Source organism: Vigna angularis, chromosome 5, assembly GCF_016808095.1.
Source record: "Vigna angularis cultivar LongXiaoDou No.4 chromosome 5, ASM1680809v1, whole genome shotgun sequence".
Taxonomy (NCBI): domain Eukaryota; kingdom Viridiplantae; phylum Streptophyta; class Magnoliopsida; order Fabales; family Fabaceae; genus Vigna; species Vigna angularis.
In genome coordinates, this window is record NC_068974.1 from 26265688 (window position 1) to 26287727 (window position 22040).

The 22040-nt window shown below is 35.4% G+C and overlaps 1 pseudogene; it reads right to left on the minus strand.

Moving 5' to 3' along the window:
• Nucleotides 1-7427: 7427 nt before the first annotated feature.
• On the minus strand, nt 7428-8755 carry LOC108339797 (probable O-methyltransferase 3; annotated as a pseudogene).
• Between the last annotated feature and the right edge of the window lie 13285 nt (nt 8756-22040).

Genomic DNA, 22040 nt, shown 5'->3' on the forward strand with positions numbered 1-22040 from the left:
TTTTAATATACATATCTTAAATTCATGAAAATTTATTGTTGTGTTTTGTATTGATCTTCGGGTGCATATTTGATTGTGATTTATAATCACTTTCATTTCGTGTAACCTGAAGACCAATGCGAAATGCTGGCAAAATTTCGTGAAATTTAAGATATGCTGTTTAAAATTGATATGTTTAATAAACTAAAAAAAGTGAATCTTCTTGAATGGGATAGGGTCACACCTTGAATACAAACACGATCAAAGTGATCATTCAAGATTATTGAAATTGTGTAAACAATTTCAGTAAACATGCGTACGGATAGAGGGTGGATTAATTTACCACGCATCAGCACTGAGTACGAGAGAGGGGTAGAAGAATTTATAGAGTTTGCGCAACGTAATGCGAGTACAAGTGGTGATGATGAAGTGAAGTTCAGATGTCCCTGTGTGAACTGTTTGAATGGGAGGAAGTTGAACGCAACTGATATTAGGGAACATCTTATCTGTGATGGTTTCATACGAAGTTATACAACATGGATATGGCACGGCGAATTAACAGACTTTCCAACTGTCTCTCCAACTGAAAATGTTTATGATTCCACAATGGATATGGAAGATCAAGCAGAAGAAGACAACTTAGAGGACATGATCCGCGATGTTGGTGCAGAAGCTTTTGCCCAAGCGCATGTGTATGAAACGATGGTCACTGATGCGGAGACTCCTTTGTATGCGGGTTCAACTAAGTTCACACGGTTGTCAACGGTGTTAAGGCTCATGAATTTAAAGGCGAGCAATGGATGGAGTCATAAGAGTTTTACAGAATTGTTGTCGTTGTTGAATGAAATGCTGCCAGATGGAAATACGTTACCCAATCGTAATTATGATGCAAAAAAAATTCTTTGTCCGATGGGTATGGAATATAAACGGATACATGCATGTCCGAATGATTGCATATTATATAGGAATGAGAATGAAGTTTTGATAAAGTGTCCAAAATGTGGGTTATCACGATACAAGTCAAAAAACAACGGTGAAGGTGGTGGTCACACAGAAAAGAATGGTTCTACTTTGAAAATAGTTTGGTACCTTCCACTAGTTGCCAGACTTAAGCGTTTGTTCGCGAATCCCAAAGATGTTAAAAACCTAAGATGGCATGCAGATGAGAGAAAAACTGATGGGCTGCTTCGTCATCCAGCTGATTCAAAGCAATGGAAAATTATTGATCAAGAATTCCCCCAATTTGGTGAAGAATGTAGAAATCTTAGGTTTGACTTAGCTACTGATGGAATGAATCCATTTGGTAATTTAAGTACCAATCACAGTTGTTGGCCCGTTATACTGATAATTTACAACTTATCTCTTGAATTGTGCATGAAAAGAAAGTACATGATGTTGTCAATGTTGATATCTGGTCCAAAGCAGCTTGGAAATGACATCGATGTTTATCTAAGGCCACTAGTTGAAGACTTGAAGTTGTTGTGGGTTGATGGGGTTGAAATATTTGATGCCTTTGCTTCAGAAACTTTCATGATGCATGCCATGTTATTTTGCACCATTAATGACTTCCCAGCTTACGGTAATTTGTCGGGGTACAGTGTGAAGGGTCATAAAGCATGTCCTATATGTGAAGAAAACACTGCAACTCAACAATTAAACCACGGAAGGAAGACAGTGTATATGCGTCATCAGCGATTTTTGCAATCTAATTCATCCATATCGAAGGTTAAAGAAAGCATTCAATGGAGAACAAGAGAAAGACAATGCACCCAGTCCACTTACTGGACTTGAAGTTGCTGAGAAAGTTAATAGAGTACATCATATATTTGGGAAAACGTCAAAGAAGTCTTCTGTAACGACCCCTTGGAAGAAGAAATTAATATTCTTTGATCTTCCATATTGGTCAAAGTTAGATGTTAGACATTGCATAGATGTCATGCATGTTGAGAAAAATGTTTGTGATAGCTTGATTGGTACACTACTAAACATCCAGGGAAAAACAAAAGATGGAGTGAATGCGCGTTTGGATTTGGTTGACATGAAGATTCGAGAAGAGTTGGCACCAATAGAGATTGGTAAACGTACTTATTTGCCTCTTGCATGTTACACAATGTCCAAACAAGAGAAGATAAGTTTTTGTCTTTGTTTAAAGAGTATCAAGGTACCACAAGGATACTCTTCAAATATCAAGAGCTTAGTGTCAATGCAGGACTTAAAGCTTGTTGGACTGAAGTCTCATGATTGCCACGTCTTAATGCAACAGTTGTTACCAGTGGCAATTCATGGAATTTTGCCCAAAAAAGTTAGGCAGGCCATAACTCGATTGTGCTCATTTTTTCTCGTCAATTTGTAGTAAAGTCATCGATCCTACAAAGTTAGATGAACTTCAAAGCGAAATTATCATCATCTTGTGTCAACTAGAAATGTTTTTCCCTTCATCCTTTTTTGACATCATGGTGCATTTACTTGTTCATTTGGTCAGAGAAATAAAGTTGTGTGGACCAGTATACTTAAGATGGATGTACCCTATTGAGCGTTATATGAAGTTTTTGAAAGGGTACGTCAAAAATCAATATCGTCCAGAAGGTTCAATGATTGAAAGATATATTGCTGAAGAAAGTATTGAGTTTTTCTCTGAGTATATGACTAAAGCAAATCCGATAAGAGTCCCTCGGACATCATGGTTGAGTAGATATTCTACAAGTAAAAGCATCTGAGGTGTGAATGTGGTGACGAAAAGTCGTGAAGAATTGATGCAAGCACATCTGGACATATTAAACAACACAGATGAAGTGATCCCATTTTTGGAAGCACACAAAGCCGTTGTAAAGGACAACTATCCACGACAATCAGAGAAATGGCAGTTGATGGAGCATAACAGAACATTCTTGTCCTGGTTCAAATCTGAAGTTTCGAAAGAATCACGGTCCTCTGAGACTTTGTTGTGGTTAGCAAATAATTGCACATTCTATACATAGACTTTGGATGATAAAAGCATAGTACAAAATAGTGGCATCAGTCTAGAAGCTGAGTCGCTACAGTTCTCCACATCTAAAGATCAAAATCCTGTAGTTGGATCCATGAGATATTATGGTAAAATTGAAGAGATATGGGAAGTTGATTACACTAAGTTTTCCGTTGCATTCTTCAAATGTAAGTGGGTAGACAATAAGAGTGGTGTCAAAATAGATGAATTTGGTATGACACTTGTTGATTTTCGAAAGATTGGTTATAGAGACGAACCGTTCATCATGGCATATCAAGCAAGTCAGGTTTTTTATGTCAAAGATCCTGCGTCTGACCATTGGTATGTTGCTCTCCAAGGAAAAAGGCAAATTGAAGATAAAGAAGAGAATCTAAGTAATCTTCATATCGCTGACAACCATCCATTTAAAACGACAATAAATTTGGATGACGACCCTCTAATTGATGATATACAAGCAATACGAGAAGATCACAATGAGGGAATATATATATGACCAATCCATATGATTATGTATGAATTTCATGTTTGTGTAAATATTTATGGCTTTTGTTAAATAATATATGTTATTTTATAAGTGTTTTATTTATATTTCATCTTATTTATTGTGACAGATATATGGCTGAGTCACCTCATTCGTCAGACGATAAAGTCCCCACCACTTCTAGACGGACGAGAGGAGCAACGAGGTTACGACAGCTTATACTTAGAAGAAATGCAGGTGAGAGGACACCTGTCATTATTGACGTGGTCACTGGAGTTGCATCTGGCCCAAATGCAGATGTATTTAGGTCGTACCTTGGAGTACTAGCACGTGATCGTATCTCTATACTTACTTCATCCTTTGACCATGTTTCTGAGGCTGATCAGAATCTCATCTGGCAAGATCTATTAGTAAGTTAAGCAATATTACTCCAAATTCTATATTCATTATATTGATAAATCTGTATTGATATAAGGTTATTACTTTCTTTGTTGCAGATAACATTTGATATGCCAAACGTCGAGAGCTTAAGGAATAAGTGTTTATCTGTAATTGCAGAAAGATTTCGAGGGTTTAAGACAAAATTGACGTCTAGATATATATTTGGACCAAAAAGTAATGAAAATCCATGTTCCAAATATTCAGCAATTGACGAAGAAACATGGCGTCAGTTTGTAGAGCTTCGTTCATCCGAGGCGTGGCAGGTAAGTGCAGTAAAATCATTCAATTCATCATTCATAATTCTCTACTATGACAATTGTTTCATTTTGTCACAGGAAAAAAGGTCAAAAGCACAGGGAATAAGCGCTCAGAATAAAAATCCACACCTACTGTCTCGTGGTGGATATAGGAAGCTTGAAGAAAAAATAATGAAGCAGAAGTCAGATAGTAGAGTTCCACTTTCTGAGGGTGGTGACCCTCCTCCTCCTCCTTCACCACCATCTCGGCACGACAAGTGGAAGTTAGCCCGTATAAGACCATCAGGCTCCTACACTTCCGAGTGTGCTAGAGAAATATCTGAAAGAATTGTAAGATGTCATTTCTTATATTTTTACATTAATTTTGTTATAAATATTACATAGATCTTTCCAATGATTTTGAACTTTTGTTATGTGACAGGACTCCTTGGTTGAGCAGAGCTCCCAAGGTCAATTCACACAAGAAGGTCGTCAAGATATTCTTGCCACAACTATTGGACGACCTGAGCACCCAGGACGGGTGCGTGATGCTGGGACTGACATAGGCATACGACAGTTTTTTGGGTCTTCCTCGCGTCCATATTCATACGAAAAGATGAAGGAGGACAAAAGAAAAGAGATGACGCAGGAGATCACAAAGAAGGTTCAAGAAGAGTTGTATGATGAAGTTGCTGAAATGGTTGTGCGCCAGTTCCAGCAGCATTATGAGGATTATGGCAATCGTCCTCCGCCATCTCCTGTAGCGGAACATGTTGTGCCCCCTATAGGTAAAGTTATTTATTTTTGGTTACTAATTTACTTTTTGCATAACCTAACATTTAATTTGACAGGTAGAAGCGGTAAAGGAAGTTGTTCAGCTGCCGGTGCCCCAAGGGATGACATGGATGAAACTCGTCCATGTTAGTTATATATTCTTTCTGATACTGGGACCATGCTAGTGGCTCGTGGTACAGTTTATGAGACAGCCACTGTAGTGCATGGTGTACAACTTTCAGAAGATGAGTTCATGGTCACGGTGGATGAAGTTGTCATAGCGGATGCCGTTCTTCCTGTGCCTACAGATGAGTTCTTCACTATGGAAGAAGCATTTAAGTCCTTTGTCGCCTAGCCTAGACATTTGGTTGGTGATGTATCTAATCCCCCGGTAAACACTCGTACTATATACTTCTCAATTTTAATATTTACTTCTAATTGACGTTATAACATAACCATTTTTGCAGTTAACAGCAGATAGGTCAAGAGGGAAGTCCTACACCGAAGAAGACTCATTTATCTGAGGATGACCCTCTTGGTGCGTTAGACGAGCTTGCTAAAATCATTTCAGATGTGCCGATGAATGTAAACTAGGATTCTACTACATTTGGAAGAGAAGCTCAGATCCCATTGTACTTGCATCATCAAGATGTTAGGGAGCTTGCGTCGGGTAGAGAAGAAATTAATATTACACTCATTCAGCTGTGGATGATGTAAGTTTATGAAAACTTTTTTATATAATTATATTTTATCAACTTACTTATATCAAATTATTTCTTCATTGTAGGTATATGTTTGATGTTAGTAACAAGAAGGGGTTCAACAATGTATATGGGTTCATTGACCCCTCTATGACTCATGAAAGAAATAAATTTGATGATATCCAAACATACATCACCACTTGCTTTGGAATGGGGAAGGAGATATATTTTCTCCCTTATATACATGGGTAAGTGAAGTTTGTTAACTTCAACACATTCATTTATTAATTTTGGTATATGATTCATAAGTTATTACCAATTTCAGGTGTCATTGGTAGCTACTTGTGATCTCCATACCGGAGAACACTGCTGTCTGGTTTTGTTCATTGCAGAAGTCTCCTCCCAGCCCTCTTAGACATGTAGTAGATTGGTAAGAATCTCAATGTTTCGACTTTTTTGTTATATAAATGTATGCTAAAGGAATTTTTTTAATAGTTCCCTTGCAACACATATGATGTTATCTGGGAGATCTACTGCTACAGCTAAAAAGCTTGCATGGGTTGCCCTTAAGGTTTGGTATTTTAGTCCATACTTTGTTACATTTGGTTCCATTCAAATGATGTTACTTAACATTTTATAATTATGATGATATATTGTAGTGTAATAGACAAATGGGGTCATATGAATGTGGTTACTACGTTATGTTTTGGATGATGACCATCATTCGTGCACATTACAGCAGTGGATGGGAAACGGTAATATTTAGGTTTGAATTTTATTTTCTCTATAGTTTGGATTTCATATACACTAATTGAAATCATTGTGTTTTATGCAGAGATTTAATAGGACTGCTCCAATTCCAGAGAAGTCAATTCAACTTGTGAGGAAAACACTTGCTAAATATGTAATTCATTTATATAATAGTATGTAGTAGATATTAGGATATAGTAAGTTCTAAGTTTATGTTTCTAAGTTTATGTTTCTAAGTTGTTTTATGCTTTTCTACATTATTATAAGTTTAACTTTATACATTGCATTGATTTATGCTTGAAACTTGATTTATGATTACATTGGATTGATTTATGCTTCTAAGAAGTTGATTTATGATTCCATTCAATATATTTATGTTTTAATATAATTTTCATTTAAAATATACGTTTCTGCATTATTCTGGACTGTTCTGGCTATAAAAATATATGCAGGTATGTTTCTGTGGTTGGAATGTTGCAGAAATAGACTTCATTTTAAAAAAAAAACAAGGATATATGCCTCGGTTCAGGTCATAACCGAAGTAGAAAGACCCCTTACGGCCTCGGTTATGGTCACACCTGAAGCAGAAAGTCTTGCGGATGAGAAAAAAAAAAGTCTACTGCCTCGGTTCCAGCTACAATCGAGGCAGTAGAGTGGGACATACTGCCTCGGTTCAAGGGAACCGATACATAAAGTCCTACGAAAAAAAAAATTAAAAAACCAAAAACTTTACTGCTTCGGTTAAGGATGAACCGAGGCAAAATCCTCTCCTTTTATGCCTCTGTTCTCAACATTAAGTATGGAAATAAAATACTAATATTAATAGAAAAACATAAATATTAAAGAAATCATGAGTTTACATCAAAATAACCACTGAGATCCAATCAAACAATACAATTATTTGAGATGCCAACTCTATTGTACGGATAAGTACTGGTATAGTGGTGTGAACAATACAATTATTTAACATGCCAACTCTATTGTACTGATAAGTACAGGTAAAGTCGTGTGAACACAAACGCGAAATAAAAGGCAGAAGACGAATGATACGGATAGGGAAAAGGATAGAGACAATAGAGTTAAAAAAGAAATTAGAAAAAGCATTTCATTGAATCCATTCCATCACGCAATGAAAGGGCCTTTATTGACGAAGTGGTGCTGAAATTCAAGTGGAGTTATATAATAATATGCCACACAGTACAGTCCATAAGAAGTAAAGTGTTAGGAATAAATCTCGATGAGAGACCTCAAACCCACCAGTGGAGTTATCTTGTAGTCAGTGAAACCAGCAGAGAAAATTATCTTAGCCCATTCTTTCTCGGTCCTCTCTTTTCCAGGATACAACACCATGACAACCATATCAATCATGAGCTGTGTTTTAGTTGATTCATAATCAAGCTTTTCACTCTCCAACACCATGTCTATCGCAATCACCTTCCTCTTTACTCCCTCCTTGCATTTCTTCAGTATTCTCACACACTGCTCGTCATTCCAGTCATGCAATATCCACTGCATCATCAATAAACTCAATCAGGGGCCAATTTCCAAAACAAAAACTATTTAATAATCAACTTTGAAGAAAATTTTACCTTCAATAGAACGGCATCTGCAGGAGGAACTGACTCAAACATGTCACCTCCAACAAATTTTAAGTTGTCAGCTTCTTATAAGTCGGCAACAACATGTGGGAGATCAAACACGGTGCAGTCTAAGTGAGGGAATGATTTGGCAATTGCCTTTGCCATGGTACCTGTGCCTCCACCAACATCAACAACTGACTCCAACCCCTTGAACACTCCCCCACACCTCTCAATAACCACGTTGCCAACCAATTCAGCGTCACTTGCCATCGCATCATTGAAAAGATGATTCAGTTTTGGATCACGCCCAGCGTAGTCCCAGATTTTCATCCCATGTGCTGTGTGGAATGGCGAGGGATCATCATTCCTGAACCATGTAGCCAATTCATGCCACGGCTTTGTCAAAATTGGATCAAGCATGGCATGCAAGAAAGGTGTCATACTCAAGGGGTTGTCCTTAAGTAATAGAGTGCATGCATCAGTCAACACATAACCCACTTCAAGGTCATTCTCGTTCACCTTGACTTCAGAGAAGAAGCCAGAATGGGTCAAGATTCGCATCAACCGGTAGATGCAGTTGGCTTTGGAAGGATGGAGTGATACTGAAGCAGTGAGTTTTGAGAGTGGCATGGGTTCACCATGCTTGTGTATGATGTCAGGTATGTCCAAATCAATTGCACATTTGAGGGACATGGAATTTATGAAGCTGAAAATGTGATTCCAAACATGGGTTTGAGCTCCAAGGAGTTTTGAGATACGCTCTTCACTCTTGCACTCCATTGTTTTTCTTCCTTAACCACTCAATGTATATTGATATGTTGTTTCACTTTGATGAAACCTCATTAGTTTTTCTCTATATATAATGCAAACTCTGTTCTATCTACGAACATCCTAAAGCCAATACAACAACACAAGTTTCGCACGCGTTCTTAACCGTAAATTAAATTATATTATAGATGTCATGTTTTTAAGATGTGTAATTTCTACTTCGGATAAACATATAGAACTTACTGTGCCAATCAAATTCAATCTTACGCAGAAGTCATTAACTCCATATATATATTTTAAATGCTAATCCTATTCTAATTTTGACCCACGCTACACACATTTTCGGCATGGCAAAATCTCACTAGAAGACAAGGTGTGATTTTTTATCTTACCTAAAGTGTCTATATATTTTTTTATGGATGAATTATTATAAAGATTGATTTATCTACTATGCAAACGTGTATCACCTACTCTTGTCAACAACAAATAGTATCCATTTGCACCTTCTGAATTAAAAACTTCAAAGGAATTCTGACTTAAATTTTCATCTTCGTTGTGAAAGGTTATTTTGTTTATACTAATCGGTTTATAGTTAAAATTTCCTAAAGATTTTAAAAACTATTTCAAAGACAGTAAGTTTCTGTGGATTTGTGACAAATATTTTAATGAGGGGTGATATTCACATGTCAAAATTATATTCATTTGACACTAACAAAAAAATAATATTTTCATTATATTTATATTATTTTTTAATTTAAAAGTGAAATACATATTATTATATTATCAAAAGTGGCGTGAAATTAATGTATTTTGTATGAAATTTCTATTTTAATATGATCTCAGCGTTTTTATGCCATATTTGCCCGTCTTACAATATTATATTTGTTCAACATATCACGTGTTCAATTTTTTCTTTAATTTTATAATGTTATTTTAAATTTATTAAGAAATACATCACATGTTTTGTGATTGCAGCTTTGTAGCGAGAAAGACGTCCGTGGTAACCCAAAATTTAGAAGACAAAACATCATTCTCAGTGCAAAAAATAACTTTTTCATCTGACTACATTAAATTCATCACAAAATGTGATGGATTACGTGACATTATTGTTAATTTTGTGATAGGTTTTCTAATAAATTAATTTGTTGAGAAAATTATCGTCAAAATCTTTATAAAACAAATTCATAATGTTTTAGCGATAGATATTTGTAATAATTATATCTTGTCATTGAAAAGTCTGTTACAGAAATTGTCTCCTAGACTCTGCTAAAGATAATCATTAATGTATTTTATAATTGAATTACACTTTCACATAAGAAAAGAAGTTGAGGATTCACTGGTAAAATATTGGCTTTTTAACTCGCCTAATAGGTCTCGATCAAAGCAAAACCGAAACATATTCGAAAGTGGTGGCAATATCATAGTTTAGACGAACTTATATGTCCCGGTTTTTGTAGAACCGAAGCATGTAGTGCATATTACCTCGGACCAAAGTATAACCGATGCCTAATACTATGTCAAAAAAGACATCTGACCCTCTGTAAAACTGAGTTTTGGTCTGACAGTGATATAGTGCTTCGGTTCTACACAGAACCGAGGCCTAAGAGTCTGTCCCAAGTCTGTCAAATCCCATTGGTACCTGCGAAGGGTGTTTATGCCTCGGCCAGAGGTCTACCCGAGGTAACAGTATACAAACCCTACTTCTAATTTCTGATTCCATTACTCATTTCTTCTCTCCCTCCTGATTCCATTACTCATTTCTTCTCTCCCTCCATTCCATTGCTGCTTCTTCCTTACCCCACGAATGTCACCCAGGTTCCTCCCACAACTAAACCACACCACTACCAGCCCCAAATCTGCCAACGTTTCCATAAAGAGCACGCGATGAAGAGAAAGGAGAGGCATATCGCGCAGTTGGCGACGGCGGAGGAAGAGCAGCACGTGACAGAGGAGAACGTGAATAGCGGCAGCGTGTCGATGACTGAGGCAGTGACGACGGTGGTGGACAAGGAGTGGACAATCTCTGATGAGATGCGGCGGCTGGAGGAGAATATCAGCATGGCGGAGGCGGATGCGGAGGGCGCGGCGGAGGAGGAGGAGAAGCGACGGAGGTAGCGACGATTGAGGTGGCGGAGGAGGAAGCGACGATGATGAGAATGCTGGGATTGAGGCTCTGTAACGGAGAAGAACAACGCAGGGATGGGGGCCTTGTGGCGGAGGCGGATGCGGAGGGCGCGGAGGTGAATGCGGAGGATGTGGCGAAGGAGGAGGAGAAGCGACAGAGGCAGCGGCGATTGAGGTGGCGGAGGCGGATGCGGCGATGATGAGAATGCTTGGACTGAGGCTTTGTAACGGAGAAGAAAGGGGTAATTTACCCTAACGGAGAATGCTTTATTGAATTGAATCTGAGTTCACACCGGTGCCTATCAGCGAAAATAACCGCTATCATTTCCCTAATTATACTAGTGATTCACTGAAATAGGAAAAAAAATAGAGTTTTGTAAGATTAAGGAAACATATTAAAAAGTTAGGTAATGGTTGTTTTAATTGTTTTTTTTAAGTGGTTAAACATGAACAAAATGATTTTTGCTGGAGTGATGTCGCTTAATTAAATAGCCATTTTAAGGTTACTTAAACAAAAAAAATTTGTTCATTATTATTTCTTTTAAATAATGACGTTAAGCACCATCGATCTTTAGTTTAAGGAATAAATTTATTTGTGGCAAAAGATGTAAGAACTAAAAAATTCAGAGAAAGTGGGAAGACAGGTGTATGCATTTGAGTGGACCGATCGGTTTTTTACGGTAGTATATAAATGAAATTTTTAAAATTTTGTGTCATTCTTTGCATGCACTTCTTCTCTCCAAGTTTCTGAGTTTTCATTTTCTCCTTCTTCTCTCTACAAATTCTCTCTAGATTTCCACTGATTCAAGCTGTGTTGTTCTTCCAACAGTTCAAATATGAGTACCTCTACAGTTTGGAGCTGCTGAATCTTCTCTTCGTTACAGGTTTAATCACTGCTAAGTGGTTTCTCTTGTTCTTGGTGTTTTCTGCACATTGCATGCAAGCTGTGTTCTGCTTGCATGTGTCCTTCTTCACCTCCTCTGAGTCTAATTCTTAGTTCTGGTTCGGCGGATGGTATTTTCTCCCCAATCCAAAGATTTGTAGGTTGTGTTTGTGCTTGTGGGTTAGCCAATTCAGTGAAGGTTTTCCTTTGGTCAAACTATTTTAAGGTAAGGGAAGCTAAATAATTTAACTTGTATGTTTATATGTTTGTAATGAATTGTATGATTAATTTAAATGTATGTTGAATTTCTGTTTTCGATTGAATGTGAGGACCGAACTCTGTGAACTGGATTTGGGGAGTATTATGCAGAAAAAGTGTTCGACCAATATCAATTTGAGGAAGCGAGAGGGTGAAAAGGAGAGTTAGAGGTTGGGAGTGATTTTTGGCAGTGAGGTGAGTTTGAACAAGTGCATTGTGACTTGTTAGAATCATTAAAATGGTAAAAAATGCATAAATGGTAAAATCTGATTTTGGGTTCTTGAGTTGAGTTTATGCAGATTTCTAGGTGTGTTTTTGGGTGAAATTTGGTGAAGGAAGGTTAGAGATGTTGAGGTACTCATAGATAGGTTTGAAGTGTTGTAGAAATCATGTTTGTAGGATTAGAAGTTGGAAAAATATTTGGTTTTGGGTAAATGCTGGTGTTTTTCGTAATTCTGCAGAATTCTGCAGAATTCTACAGAATTATGCAGAACGCGGAGTGTGCACAGTTGAGCGCTCGGTCTTATACTAGCAGTTATGCTAGTGTTAGCGTTTGGGCTTATACTAGTAGTTATGTTAGTATTATTGCTCGATCTTATACTAGCATTTAATGTTAGTGTTAGCGCTCGGTCTTATACTAGCAGTTATTTTAGTGTTAGCGCTCGGTCTTATACTAGCAGTTATGTTAGTGTTAGCATTCGGTTTTATACTAGCATTCGGTTTAGTCTTGGTATTCAACTTAGTTTTAGTACTCAACTTTAATATAGTGTTAGACTTTCCCTAGTAGTCGTCCTTCGTTAGTGTTCGATAAATTGTTAGGTCTTGTCTGTTATAGACTGTTCGGTCCAGTCCTGGATGGTGAGAAACTGTTCGGTCTTCAAAGTTCACAGGGTATTCAATCTTATGATTGAGTATATGATTGGTAAATGACATGCTATGTTAATGGATGAGGATTTATGTTTTCAAAGTAATGTGGAAGAGAATTCCAAGGAGAAATGTCTCGTGGACGGTATTGGAATTTTAAAGTATGAATGTGGGTATCGTGCTAAGCTGGCGTTTATGCTGATATTCTGTGATTACTCATTCTCAAGTAGAGAGGAGTAACTCATGTGTGAGAATGGCAGGAGGTCCTTTAATCTCAGGGTTTCGAGGTAATCTTCACTGAACTAACCTTATGAGGTAGCTTGATAGGGATCTTGCTGTTTCACCACCACAAGTGCATGAATGCCTGTAGCTACACATTCATACACTCCGGATGGTCAAGTCAGGTGTTCGACCTATGCATGAATTAAGGTGTTCGGTCTATGTATGAATTAAGGTGTTCAGTCTATGCATGAATTATGGTGTTCGGTCATAACTACCTGAGTATTTGATTAGCATATATTTGCTTGTATTCAGTTTTGGTATGTTGTAGTGTTCGGCCTTGCATTGTTTAGACTTGTGCGAAATGTATGTATGTATATACAATTAAATTACATTAGCTTACCCTTATTTCTTGCTTTTGTCCATATTTCCTGTTCAGTTATTCTTTTGCAATGATCACCCTGTGGGTGTGAGCAGTTGGTGAGGAGTTCTCAGTGGAGCAGTCCTTGGAAGGAACGACTTAGTACAAGACCGCTCGGTCTTGTGAATAGTTTTGTATGAACCATTCGGTTATAATCCTAATTTCCTAATAATTGTTCGGATTATGTACATAGTTTTGGAATAGTGTAGGACTTTTGTAAAGTTTTAAATTTTATGGTTATTTTGTAATAACTGTAAGGTTAACTTTATTTTCAGTAACTGTTTTATCATATTATTAAATGATGACACTTATATATAGTTTTATGCTATATTTTTGGGATGTTACAAAAGAGATTTTGATTGCAGTTATAATTTCATTTTAATTCATTTGGTCATAATTTTGTTTTTGTTAGTTGATCTTAACTAATATAAAAAATTAAAAATATATTGAAATACTAATGTTGTTTTGTATTATTAATTTTTGTTATAAAAATGTAATATATCTTAATTATACAAGAATTTTGTTATTTACTTGTAGATGTTACTTAATTTTAAAAAGTACATTAATACAAATATATAAAATAGGTTCATATATTGTAGGTCAAACTTATTTAACTTGTTTTTTATATAATCTTCGTTATAAGAAAAATCATCATTACATATTGTAAAAATTTATTGATAAGTCACAAAATTATTAAATAAAAGCAATATTATTTATAGATAAAAATTTGTAAAAAAATCAGTTATAACTAATATTAATGTGTTTGTGAGCTTTGATGATAATGGTTATTTTCTACAATGGTTCTAAAAAAATAGTTATTTATTAATCCAACTAAACACATTGCCACACATAATTAGTCAAGCTACTGCACTGCACTGCACCCCAAAACCCACCTCCAATCCAACCATTCCAATACTTAAAACATACATTCTCACGCTCCAAAACTCAGACATATATGGTAAACACATTTACACGCAAAATTACACTCACTAACAGACTTAGTGGAATACTCCAGCTATAAGGAGACTCAAAACTACTACACACCAGCCAAGTCCATCCCTATCAGCCTACTCAACCCATTCAATTAGTTAGGAATGACCTAGTCATCAAATCAGCTTTTTAGTTCAATAAAACAATAATTTAATCCTAACTTGGTAGCAAGCAACGGTGTCAGACAGTAACTAGGACACCCTTCAAGACTTGACACAATACACACAACAACATAGCCAATTTTGCACTACGGCAGTCAATCAACACATCTAGAATCAAAATAACAGTGACGTAAGGGTAATTCATTAACCCAAAACTTTCCAGGGCAAAATATACTGCACATAAAAACATACTATAATATATAGGCTAGGGAATTGGTGCAGTCTTTACACTGCAGTATTCCAAATTATTTTTCCCTGACTTTCAACTCTTTGTACATTGATTGGTCACTGCAACTTTGTGTTAAAAGGAAAGGAAACTAGTGCATCCTTCTCATCCTACTAACACTAACACTGAAACTCTTGATCCAGTGCATTCCAACTATCTTGTGTTGTTGTCATGCATACTTTTGACCCTTATCGTTCCTTTATTTGAGTGTGGGATCATGGGAAATCTTTGTGTGTATGGTGTAAATAGATCCATCAATTTAGTCTATTTTATATGGTTTGACTCGGACCACATAGATTGGGATAAAAAAAACTCACTTAACCAAAAAGTCTTTTATAAAAAAAACCACCAAAATCAAAATATTTACAAAAATATGTGGATAAGAACTAAGTCATGAAAAAAAAAATTGAAAAAAATATATTCAAAAGTGAGTCACATATTTATTATTTTGAAATGTTTCTCATATTTTTTATTATATCACCAACTTTCATTTTATTTTTTATTAATAATAACTTATAACTATAATTGATTTACTTATAATTATATTTCTTTTCAATGAAATTAAATTTCTACTTCATAACTATTTTTATATTAATTAATTGATGATGATATTTTTATACAATTATTCTTTAATTTTTAAATTTTGGTTTGATAATTTTTTTAAACCATGTTTTTTAGTTGAAATTACGGACGAAATAAATAAATAAATAAAAGAATGAAATAAAATATTGGAACCAGTAATAATATTTTTATACAAAATTTCATAATCAAAGCTTTCAAACATGATAAATCTCGCTACACACATTTTCAGCATGGCAAAATCACGCTAGAAGACAAGGTGTGATTTTTTATCTTACCTAAAGTGTCTATATATTTTCTTATGGATGAATTATTATAAAGATTGATTTATCTACTACGCAAACGTGTATCACCTACTCTTGTCAACAACAAATAGTATCCATTTGTACCTTCTGAATTAAAAACTTCAAAGGAATTCTGACTTAAATTTTCATCTTCGTTGTGAAAGGTTATTTTGTTTATACTAATCGGTTTATGGTTAAAATTTCCTAAAAGTTTTAAAAACTATTTCAAAGACAGTAAGTTTTTGTGGATTTGTGACAAATATTTTAGTGAGGGGTGATATTCACATGTCAAAATTATATTCATTTGACACTAACAAAAAATTATATTTATTTATTTTTTTAATTTAAAAGTGAAATATACATTATTATATTATTAAAAAAAGTGTCAAATGAATGTATTTTTATGGTAGTGTCAAATAAACTTTTTTCTATTTTAATATCATTTCAGTGTGTTAAAAGTTAAAAAAAGAAAGCAACCCACACAAATAATTAGACTCTTCAATTTATTGAGGTTAATTTTCATTGAACTTTAGCAACTTTTAAATAAGTACAAATAGGGAATTGAGCCAAATACAAATAATAAAAACTTATCTTATATTAACAAAATAAAATAATATTGCACCTAAATAAATGAAAAATCAAAACTACCTATTCCTCTTTTATCTTTACCAAAATCAAACTAAATATTACTAGGTCCAAAACTAAAATAATAAGATTTAAACAAAAATTATTAATAAACCCCTAAACTTTAAGTTTATCCTAACAAAACTCCCCATAAACTTAAATTTTTCATCCTTTATTTGGCTTTCCATGTGCATCATTCCACACCGGGCTTGTTTCATTCAATCATATTTGACTTCTTCTTTTTCCTTACGACCTTCCTATCTTTTACATTGGTTATCCTCTCTAATGCTTTGACCGACTTTGTTATGCTCGACTTCTCAATAACCTTAACTAACTCGTTTCTGACCTTAGACGATTTCTTTACAATCTTGGTCGACTACTTCATCGGGTTCTTCTCAACATCTTCATCTTCCTCTTCATTTGGTTCAAGAACACTAGATGTTTTCTCTTTCTTTTCAAGATCCATTTTCTTCAACTCCTCAAGCTCAACCCTATGTTAATTGATAATTTCATTAGCTTCATCTATAAGTCTCCCTATCCGCTGAATCTCTTCATCTTTTTGTTTGAGTTCCTTCTCTACATTTTTGGCATCATTTATCGAGATCATTTCATCCATTGTTGGGACCGAACTCTCCATGTCAACTAATTCCACATTCTTCTTCATAATCTTCTTCCATGAGAAGGTTTCTCTCACTTTTCTTAGTTTGACAAAATTTAGCATTGTGACTGGACTTACCACAATTGTAGAACTTCCTCAATCTAAATTCGTTTGCATAGTGACCGTGCTTGCCACACTTAAAACACTCCACTCCTGACCGATCTCCTCAGCCTTTCCCTTGTCCTCGGTCACGATAATTTTGTTGACCGATTTTCTCTTCACTATCATTCTCAAAATTACCTCAGCCACATCCACCTCGTGCACAGCTTCCTCATCCTCTGCCTCTAGGACCTCGGCTTTGAGTAATCCGAATTTCAGTCAAGTCAAACTATTCTTGTAGTGCTTGGTCGAGAGGTTCAACCCGATCATCCCAACTTCTTCTCCTTTGTTCATGGGTTTCTAATGACCCAGTAAGTTCATCCACTGTGAGAACTGACAAGTCCTTCGATTTTTCGATGGCACATTGATAACAGTTGAAAAACTGTTATTTTTATACTTAAAATTTACTTCAATTACAACCTTTATGACTTAGAAATTAGCTTGAACTCATGATTTTGTTGAATTGTTGGAAATAAGAGAGTTGAAGGTGAATTTAATGGTTTTGCGCTAGATTCCCTTGATCTTGTAGGCTAATTGAATGGTTTGAAAGAAGAGTTGAAGTACCGAATGATTGGAATGCAGAAAATTCAACCAGTCAACCAGAAAAGTCAACTAGTCAACCAAAATGCAGAAAAGTCAACCAGAGTGCAGAAAAAGTTGCGACCGAGTGGCCCTGAGCAGTAATTTCTGCTGAGCGCCAGTTTTCAGGTGCCGAAATCACCGCTGAGGGGCAAAAACAACAGCTGAGGGGAAAAACTAAGGTGCCGCACTTGCCGCTGAGCGGTAAAAACCGCTTAGCGGCACTTTTCTAGGCTTGGGCCTACTTTTCTGTATTTTTTAGAATAGTATATAAGCTTTAGGACGTTCTAGGGTTTGTATCTTTGGCTGGAACGAAGCAGAAACACACTTTTCACCCCTTGGGGGTAGAATTGGAGATGGTGACGGCTCTCCTCTTCTCTTTCTCGGGTTTTTCTATCCTTCACTTTTCCATTGTATTTCATCTAGTTTCACCATGAATATGGTGAACTAAACTTATTTTGTTGTTGGGGAATCAATGTAAATCCTTAGAAACTCTCTTGTATGGAATTTGTTCTTCAAGATCATTTTTATGATAGATGTTTTCTTTCATTAATAGTTAGGGTTTTTCCTCTTTGCTCAAAGCATGCATTGTTTAACTCATTCAATGTCATGATTATTGGTTTTGTCGATATGGACACATACGGGGAAATCTAGATCTGAGGAATCTCTCCCAACAGTATATTACAAACCTAGACATAGGAGTATGATGGTTGGTTGCCTTTAAGCTTCTGTGCTTCAGAATTAATTATTAGGGATGCTAGGAATTGTATGAACTCATAATTAAGGATAGGCTTTCTTCACTGAGACATCGGGTTTAAAGTAATTTAGAAAGTGGCATTAATATTAATGAAAAGAATGATGAATTCCTAAATACAAGAGAGTGGATAGGATGGAATTGATAAACCCCAACAACATATTCATTCATATAATTCAAATCACGTGTTTTGTTTCTTTTTTCCCATTGATCATCACATGCATACATATTTACTTTTCAGTCTTTTGCATTTGAAACTTACAACAATTTGTTCACAAGTCTTAATTAATCAACAAAATCACATAGTTGTCTAGGACGTGAGTCCTTTGGGAGAATGATACTTGGTCTTACCAGGTTTATTACTTGATACGATTCGGTTACACTTGCCGAGGGTTAATAAGTTTTTGACTGTGTTTTCGGGGATCGAAGATTTGTTCATCACACACACAATAATTTCAAAATCTTTTGTAAGGGATCTACAAATTTTTCCCACAACCTAGCTAAGTGGCATTTGTTCTCCATTCCCGTCGAGTTGGTTGGCCACCTTCTCCACCCGAGTTATGTACTCGGTTATATGCTCTTTGGACCCCATCTTCAACTGTTCAAACTTTCCTATGAGAGCTTGTATTCAAACATGTCTAACGCGGTTGTCACTTTTCCAATATCTCATAGGCTTCCTTTGCTAATGCAAAATTCGCTATTTTTTTGAACACCGACTCATTTACTGCATTGTAGAGAAAAAAGAATGTGGACCCATCTCTTGCACGTGTTTTCTTCAACATTGTCATTTGTGCCACCGTCTATGTTCATCCTCGTCAGGTTTAACGTACCCATCTTCCACCATATCCTAAAACTCTTGAGATCTCAATAACGTCTTCATCTATATGCTTCAATTATCATAATTGGTTTTTCTCGTCAATTGTGGCACGCTCGTACCATATACAACCTCTGTCATCTCTCTTAAAAAAAAATCAAGCACTTGCTTTTTCTCTCAGTCTCCTCTTTCTTTGATACTACTTTCTTAAAAAAAACGTGACTCACACAAATAATCGGATTCTTCAATTCACTGAGTTAATTTTCATTGAACCTTAACAACCTTTAAATAGACGCAAATAAAGCATTGGGCCAAGTACATGTAATAAAAGCTGATAATAAAACATCAACAGACTCAAAATAAAATCTACTTAATATCTTTATCTTATATCAACAAAATAAAATAATATTGCACTTAAATAAATGGAAAATCAAAACTACCTATCCCTCTTTTATCTTTATCAAAATTAAATTAAATATTACTAAATCAAAAACTAATAAAATAAGATTTAAACAAAATTATTAACTAAAATTTAAGTTTATCTTAATAATTTTAAGGATGACTAGAAGAGAAGGCGTTATTTTTTATCTTACCTAAAGTGTATATATTTTTTTATGGATGAATTATTATAAAGATTGATTTATCTACTATGCAAACGTGAATCACCTACTCTTGTGAACAACAAATAGTATCCATTTGTACCTTCTGAATTAAAAACTTCAAAGGGATTCTCACTTAAATTTTCATCTTCGTTGTGAAAGGTTATTTGTTTATACTAATCGGTTTATAGTTAAATTTTCCTAAAAATCTTACTAACTATTTCAAAGACAGTATGTTTTTGTGGATTTGTGAAAAATATTATAATGAGTGGTGATACTTTGACATGCCAAAATTATATTCATTTGACATTGACAAAAAATTATATTTATTTATTTATTAATTTAAAAGTGATATATACATTATTATATTATTAAAAGAAGTGTCAAATGAATGTATTTTTATGATGGTGTCAAATAAACTTTTTTCTATTTTAATATGATATCGGCGCATTGTTAATTAGGATGTTATGTGAGAGAGATAATTGGAAAGAAATCTGATCTCTATTATTAAAAAGCCAATACATCATAAACCAAAACTGAAAAATACTATAAATAAGGAGTTACTCTTAAATTCTTAATTGACAGAGAAAGAATCCCAAATAAACAGGTGCTTCTAAAAAAAGCACTATCTATTGATGGCAGACAATAGATAATGCTTGTTTAAACAAGTGCTATCTATTGTCAGACATCAATAGATAACACTTGTTTAAATAAGCGTTATCTATTGGTCTAAATTTAAAAAAAAAATAATAATTTTTCAATAAAATATTTAAAAAATTTTCAAAAGAAAATATAAAATATTGGTTTTATTATGTATGAACCTGTGTTATCTTTTGGTTCTATTATATACAAAAAATATAAAATATTAAGAAAAATATGACAAAGACAAATGTCTCAAAAAAATATTCATTAATATGAATAAAAACTATTGAAGGAGAACCGCCGAAGGAGCCCTAATGCAGTGATGAAACGGAGGAAAAGGCGCCCTAACGCACTGATCAAACGGAGGAGAAGGAGCCCTAACACGCTGATGAAACGGAGCAGAAGGAGCCCTAACGCACTGATGAAACGGAGGAGAAGCATGAAGTAGTGATGAAGATGTGCGTCAAATTGAAGGTGTAGTGCGAAGCAGTGATGAAAATGTGCGTGAAATTGAAGGAGTAGCGCGAAGCAGTGATGAAGTGTGCGTGAAATTGAAGGAGTAGCGCAAATCAGTGATGAAATTGAAGGACTAGAAGATGTGCGTCAAATTGAAGAAGTAGCGGGAATGGGAATTTTTTAATACTCATAGATAGCGCGTATCATAAAAAGCGTTGTCTGTTTAGTTTTTAAAAAAGCGCTGCCGTATATTTCAAATTATAAATTAAAAAAATAATATTAAATAATTATAGATAGCGTTTTTTTAAAAAAACTTTATCTATTATTATAGTTATAGATAACTCTTTTTTAAATAAGCGCTATCTATTGTTCTCCAAATTTTGTAGTAGTGTGACAAAAGAAAATAAACCTTTATTGTACCCCTTCTTCCGTGAGGTTGACCGCTGCACACAAAGATGTTTCTTCTTCATCCAAACCAAGTTCTCATATGGGGAAAACCTAGCCGCCGTCATCTATGACTATATCCCTGTCTAACTAGACTCATCGGCGGCATCGTCGTCAGAGATGGTGTCCTTATATCTGACGCACGACTCCTTTATCTTTCTTCTCCAACACGATTTCCCTTCTCCCTCTTCTTCATCACGAGGAGCCATCGTCGCTACGTTTTCGTTGGCATAGTTTCCTCATTCGAATTTCGCCGCTGGAAATAGCAATTGCCGCCCTTCGCGATCTAGAGCCACTGCCGCAACCTCCTTCTCTATGAAACTACTGTTGTCGCCGATGACTACATCATTGCCTACAATCCATAAACTCCCCATGTCGCCGACGACTATTTTGGAGAGTGAAGAGTCCGAAAATAGTGAGGTTTAGAGAGAGAGAAATGGAGAGGAAGAAGGACATGTGGAAACACGGGGAGCACAAAATTACATGGTTTCTAACCCAACTCAGTGACGATCCATCTGTCACTGTCATCGTTGATTATGGTTCGATCGAAGTCGAAAACCATCGTCGATGCCATGCTTCCGCCCATTTTAGCCCCTCTCAATCTACCACTAATTGAAAAAATTAAAACAATCAACTCATTTTAGCCCCTCTCGATCAACTTATTTA